The following is a 6,000-nucleotide window of genomic DNA, read 5'->3' as shown; positions in this document are numbered from 1 at the left end:
TCAAGAACCAAAGAATTTATAACCCCCCCATACTTGGCACTTATCTGTCCCATAATTGAGTATAGTGCCCCATTTGGCATGTACCGTACTAAGCATCTGCAACAATTAGAGAGACCTCAGAGGTTTCTAACAAAGAAGATCAAGGGGCTCCAGCATGTGCCTTACACAGACCGACTTAAATCCCTGTCATTATACTCTGCATCATATAGACTTCTTAGGGGAGACTTATGCCTGGCCAACAGAACAATCCAAGACCCAAACCTAATGAACTTGCTGCATATCTGTAAATCAAACAGTGCTAGGGCTACCCATTCCAGGGACCTAAATATGGCCTGCAACTTAAATAGGACATGCTGGAGGGACAGATGTATCTCCCAGCGACTGTCGCATCTTTGGAACAGGCTACCAATTCATGTAAAACAGAGCACCTCCATGACAAAAGGAACCTGGAGGAGAGGATGGGGCACCATAAATTCCTACCAGAGATAGAGCCTACAACCCTCCTAGACATGGGTAGTCATGGGTAGTCATCACTAAATGCAATCTTGGGTATTGACTAGCATTTCTATGCTATTACATTGGGATAAAATGGCTAGGCTTAAAATGGCCTCCGGGTCGATAGCCTAGTAATCGCCTATGATCCAATGAAAAATGCAATGAAAGTGTGACTGTCCAGGTTTCTTCATGAAAATTATATAAGGATACTTTGAACAGATAGATAAATGTTTGCACTTGTATTTAGGTTAAAATTCAGATCAGAAAGTCCTTTGGAAATTGAAAAGCAACATTTACCAAACAGTATTTTGAAAACAGAAGCATTACTTATAGTTCTTTTCAGAATAAAATAAGCAAGCATTATTATAACATAAACAAATTATGTTGTGACTTCATGATTAATAGATTAAGCATTTCTAAATAAGTATACTATTTTACTATTTATATTTTAAGAGGAAAATGACTCAGGATATTTTTTTAAATATGTTTCCGTTTTTGTGGGCAGTTCTTTTTTTAAGGAGGCATTTGAATATATCCCATGGGCCTTCTTTGTATTTGAAAGTATATGCACCATCTAAGGCTATTCTATAGGAAATCATGTTAGTAACATTGATCATTTCATGAAAAAATATTAAACCATTTTGGGGACAGATCGTAGAATTCAGAAAAAGGCTCAGAGCCATAGGTCTCAACCTTCCATTCCCAAAATGAGGATCACCAGCCCTCATAATATTGAATAAATGGGCACAACATGAAACACATACTAATGGCTTAGTAATGACTCTGACTGGGAAAGCCATAAGATGGTTAAAATATGCTGCTTTTGCTTATAGAAAAGATGTTTTTATGATTTATTATGATTCATTTCTATTTACCATGGCTATCAGTTAAAAATGCCCTAACACAGAACATGTGTCAGGCCCTTTCAACATGGAACTTCAAGGAAAATGAACTTTTTAAGAACCCAAATGAGATACACTTGAGAGGTAAGCTCACAGCCCATGGTAATTGCCCACTGCAAGTCAGTTAATTACAGCAGTGCTGAGAAAATGTGATTCAGTTATGACCGCAATGAAAAAGACCTCATTATTGGCTTGTTAGTGTGCCTCTGAATCGCACACTAGAACTAAAAGAAATACTCAGCCTTTCTAGAATCTTCACTATGTAATACCTTAAACCTCTTGTAGTGGAGGCCCATGGGATGTATTTAAATTTAAATGCCTCCTTAATAAAGAACTGCACACAAAACTGAAAAAAGATATTTTTTTTCAGCAAATCTTGAACTTTTCTGTGTTACTAATGTCTCTGCAGCAAGGTAAATAGTTAATATTTTCTAACTTGTCATACCCCAACATGTCCTGAAAGGGTACTGCCATGTGCAGCATGAATTTTTTTACAGTCAATGCCTTCACTTTCTGGATATAATTTAAGATGGACAAACACGTATGGGTCATTTACTGTTGTTTTCTCTCTCAGTATTGTGACTGCCTACCTTTGACTGTCAGCGTCAGTCTGCATTTTAAATTACTTTGCTTCCTTTCATTTTCATTAGTGGCCATTTCTACCACAGCAGTTTAAGGAATGTTTGAATGACAGACTTGAAGAAGTACTGAGTTAATTGTTTTTTTTTTTTTTTAAGTAGCAACTTTAGTTCAGTATTGAAATGTGGGTATTCCGGCCCCTGTGATTAATAGGTGCTACTTAGGCTAAGATGGTTTGTGCTGCATTCACAGATTTTAGTATTGTAGCTATAATTAGAGTCTTTGATATTCCCCAACTCACTGACTTATCTCAACAAAACACTATATGCAATGAAAAAAAGATTTAATGAAACACTGGAAGAAACATACACTTTTACTGAAAATACAGTGCAAAAATTGCAAAATCAGTTACTAATGTAAAATAAGAAGTACAAGATGATGCTATTCCCCAGGATTTAATAAAATCCATGTAGGCACAGTGTAGAACCTACATGGAATGTTACTGTGTCTGTGTACATGCTTCCCCCTCAGCAGTGCATCATGCATATTAATAATGACGAGTTGCAGAGGGAGAGCCAAGGAACACAGGTATTGAATCAGTGTAGGGAGAAGTGTAGTGCTAACTGAGTCTGCAGATGAGAAAAAGACTCCCCGGACTATCCTTTTGTGTTATGTGAATTTTTTTTTTTTTTATAATAAAAAAGCATGGTTGCGTGGCACGGAGCAAAGGAATGCTAAGCGACATCCACAGATAAGATAGCAGATAACTGACAGACATCTAAAAATAGAAACTGGATGTATTTAATTATTTATTTAAATGTATGTTTAAGCATATCTGAGCATGTTTGCGGGCCACACTGCTTATAGGTAGCTCAGTGTTATATGTAAAGGTGTGCCTAATGTCTAAATATCCACTTAGCTTAATGGGTAGAATCTCAGCTCCATGTGTAATAGATCCGGGGATTGAATACATGAAAGGAAAATAAATATTTAATTTTAATATACACATTTTGCAGACCAATTTAAAATATAATTCCACTACGCTCTGCAAAACACTGCTAAGCTCCACTAAGATCATGGTTCTGAGAGTTTTTGCGCTTCTCAGCTCAGCTGCACTGATTTGCTTGGTGCTAAATAACACAGCTCTATTTTGAATGTTGCTGAATGATGTGTAAAGGGAATACAACAGAATTCATTGGCGTTCTTCCTCTGATGGGTGCTATGGGTGGTGTTGGTGAAGGTTCATTCTTTTAGGCGCAGCACTGAGGCATTCTGGAGTCCAGGGTCATGGTTGGACTCCCAGTGACCGGCTGCTGCATGGAGGTTTCCAAGGATCAGAGTATAAGGCGGAGGTCTGGGACCAGCTGGCCAGAGAATTCACCAGTATTACTGGTATCCCCCACAAAAGTGAGCAATGTCAACACCACCATGATGACCTAAAATGAAGAAAAGAGGAACTCTTGGACACCTGAGCCCAAGAAGCTCAGGCAGGGAATGCCCCACAAGTATGTAAGTAATTGTACCTCTCTTTCACCAATATCTAATCTGAATGCCTGCAAAAATGGTATGCATAATAGTCTGCATCTCTCCTAACAGCTGCAGAAGAAGATGGGTCACAATGTTGAGTCACACCCAGGCACCTGGCCAGGTTGAGTCGTGAGGGTGGTGACTATGAATGTATTATGCAAACTGTAGTGAAATAAGCAAGAAAGGCTCAGAGCCATAGGTCTCAACCTTCCATTCCCAAAATGAGGATCACCAGCCCTCATAATGTTGAATAAATGGGCACAACATGAAACACATACTAATGGCTTAGTAATGACTCTGACTGGGAAAGCCATAAGATGGTTAAAATATGCTGCTTTTGCTTATAGAAAAGATGTTTTTATGATTTATTATGATTCATTTCTATTTACCATGGCTATCAGTTAAAAATGCCCTAACACAGAACGTGTGTCAGGCCCTTTCAACATGGAACTTCAAGGAAAATGAACTTTTTAAGAACCCAAATGAGATACACTTGAGAGGTAAGCTCACAGCCCATGGTAATTGCCCACTGCAAGTCAGTTAATTACAGCAGTGCTGAGAAAATGTGATTCAGTTATGACAGCAATGAAAAAGACCTCATCATTGGCTTGTTAGTGTGCCTCTGAATCGCACACTAGAACTAAAAGAAATACTCAGCCTTTCTAGAATCTTCACTATGTAATACCTTAAACCTCTTGTAGTGGAGGCCCATGGGATGTATTTAAATTTAAATGCCTCCTTAATAAAGAACTGCACACAAAACTGAAAAAAGATATTTTTTTTCAGCAAATCTTGAACTTTTCTGTGTTACTAATGTCTCTGCAGCAAGGTAAATAGTTAATATTTTCTAACTTGTCATACCCCAACATGTCCTGAAAGGGTACTGCCATGTGCAGCATGAATTTTTTTACAGTCAATGCCTTCACTTTCTGGATATAATTTAAGATGGACAAACACGTATGGGTCATTTACTGTTGTTTTCTCTCTCAGTACTGCGACTGCCTACCTTTGACTGTCAGCGTCAGTCTGCATTTTAAATTACTTTGCTTCCTTTCATTTTCATTAGTGGCCATTTCTACCACAGCAGTTTAAGGAATGTTTGAATGACAGACTTGAAGAAGTACTGAGTTAATTGTTTTTTTTTTTTTTTAAGTAGCAACTTTAGTTCAGTATTGAAATGTGGGTATTCCGGCCCCTGTGATTAATAGGTGCTACTTAGGCTAAGATGGTTTGTGCTGCATTCACAGATTTTAGTATTGTAGCTATAATTAGAGTCTTTGATATTCCCCAACTCACTGACTTATCTCAACAAAACACTATATGCAATGAAAAAAAGATTTAATGAAACACTGGAAGAAACATACACTTTTACTGAAAATACAGTGCAAAAATTGCAAAATCAGTTACTAATGTAAAATAAGAAGTACAAGATGATGCTATTCCCCAGGATTTAATAAAATCCATGTAGGCACAGTGTAGAACCTACATGGAATGTTACTGTGTCTGTGTACATGCTTCCCCCTCAGCAGTGCATCATGCATATTAATAATGACGAGTTGCAGAGGGAGAGCCAAGGAACACAGGTATTGAATCAGTGTAGGGAGAAGTGTAGTGCTAACCGAGTCCGCAGATGAGAAAAAGACTCCCTGGACTATCCTTTTGTGTTATGTGAATTTTTTTTTTTTTTTTTATAATAAAAAAGCATGTTTGCGTGGCACGGAGCACAGGAATGCTAAGCGACATCCACAGATAAGATAGCAGATAACTGACAGACATCTAAAAATAGAAACTGGATGTATTTAATTATTTATTTAAATGTATGTTTAAGCATATCTGAGCATGTTTGCGGGCCACACTGCTTATAGGTAGCTCAGTGTTATATGTAAAGGTGTGCCTAATGTCTAAATATCCACTTAGCTTAATGGGTAGAATCTCAGCTCCATGTGTAATAGATCCGGGGATTGAATACATGAAAGGAAAATAAATATTAAATTTTAATATACACATTTTGCAGACCAATTTAAAATATAATTCCACTACGCTCTGCAAAACACTGCTAAGCTCCACTAAGATCATGGTTCTGAGAGTTTTTGCGCTTCTCAGCTCAGCTGCACTGATTTGCTTGGTGCTAAATAACACAGCTCTATTTTGAATGTTGCTGAATGATGTGTAAAGGGAATACAACAGAATTCATTGGCGTTCTTCCTCTGATGGGTGCTATGGGTGGTGTTGGTGAAGGTTCATTCTTTTAGGCGCAGCACTGAGGCATTCTGGAGTCCAGGGTCATGGTTGGACTCCCAGTGACCGGCTGCTGCATGGAGGTTTCCAAGGATCAGAGTATAAGGCGGAGGTCTGGGACCAGCTGGCCAGAGAATTCACCAGTATTACTAGTATCCCCCACAAAAGTGAGCAATGTCGACACCACCATGATGACCTAAAATGAAGAAAAGAGGAACTCTTGGACACCTGAGCCCAAGAAGCTCAGGCAGGGAATGCC

The sequence above is a fragment of the Protopterus annectens genome, chromosome 2.part1 (assembly GCF_019279795.1).
Source record: "Protopterus annectens isolate FY-2018-M chromosome 2.part1, PAN1.0, whole genome shotgun sequence".
NCBI classification, from domain to species: Eukaryota; Metazoa; Chordata; order Ceratodontiformes; family Protopteridae; genus Protopterus; species Protopterus annectens.
The sequence above is the reverse complement of the archived record's forward strand: the minus strand, read 5'-3'. Positions refer to the sequence as shown.